Source organism: Papaver somniferum, chromosome 7 (assembly GCF_003573695.1).
Source record: "Papaver somniferum cultivar HN1 chromosome 7, ASM357369v1, whole genome shotgun sequence".
Classification (NCBI taxonomy): Eukaryota; Viridiplantae; Streptophyta; class Magnoliopsida; order Ranunculales; family Papaveraceae; genus Papaver; species Papaver somniferum.
The window spans coordinates 168,809,256-168,810,128 of record NC_039364.1 but is presented as its reverse complement, the minus strand read 5'-3'; positions in this window follow the sequence as shown (position 1 = coordinate 168,810,128).

The window sequence follows — 873 nt, the reverse complement described above, 5'->3', positions numbered from 1 at the left end:
AAAAAAAAAAAAAAAAAAAAAGCGGACAAAAGAACGAGCAAATAAACAGCGCAAGTAGCTAACTTTACAAGCATGGATATACTATAAAAAACGCCCAAATAAACGGCGATATAAAAGAAGGTGCAGCAGAATACCAAAATAAAAACAACATAACCAACAAAACATCCACAATATCAAACACACCACGATGTCATAAAAAAAAAAGAGGAGGAAGAAAATAGAGTAATGAAACGAAAACAAGTCAAGCATACTGGAATGCAACCCATGAAAAGACGAGGGTACCCAAATACACCACAATCTTTAATTTATCCACCTATAAGTCCTCTTTCTATGGACAAAGTCGAGAAAATACTACAAATCGGTATTCACACTTTGTGTGACTGTGTATAGATACGAGATCGAGACAATACGACTACCAATGTGTGATTATTTGATAATAGGTTCGGACTTAACCAAACTCTATAGGATCACTATCAAGTAAAGCGGAATTAACGTTTGTGTATTTTACTTCTAATTATAATAAACAATTATAATTGCGGAAATAGAAAAGTAAAAGACACAGTAAGATTTTGTTAATGAGGAAACCGCAAATGTAGAAAAACCTCGGGACCTAGTCGAGAATTGAACACTCTCATAATTAAGCCGCTATACAAAATCTAAACCGACTTTGTATAGTTGAGACCAAGCAACTATCCCTAGTTCACTTAGTTTCCTCAGTATCCTTACGCTTCCGACTTCGATGAGTGCACGCACTGGAACAATTCCTTTGGATGATGAGGTGTCAAACTCACAAAAGATATATTCCTTACTCATCGTAGACTAACAAGTAGCACAAGGATAAGCAGGTTCGTTCCTAAGGGAGTTGAGCTAAAG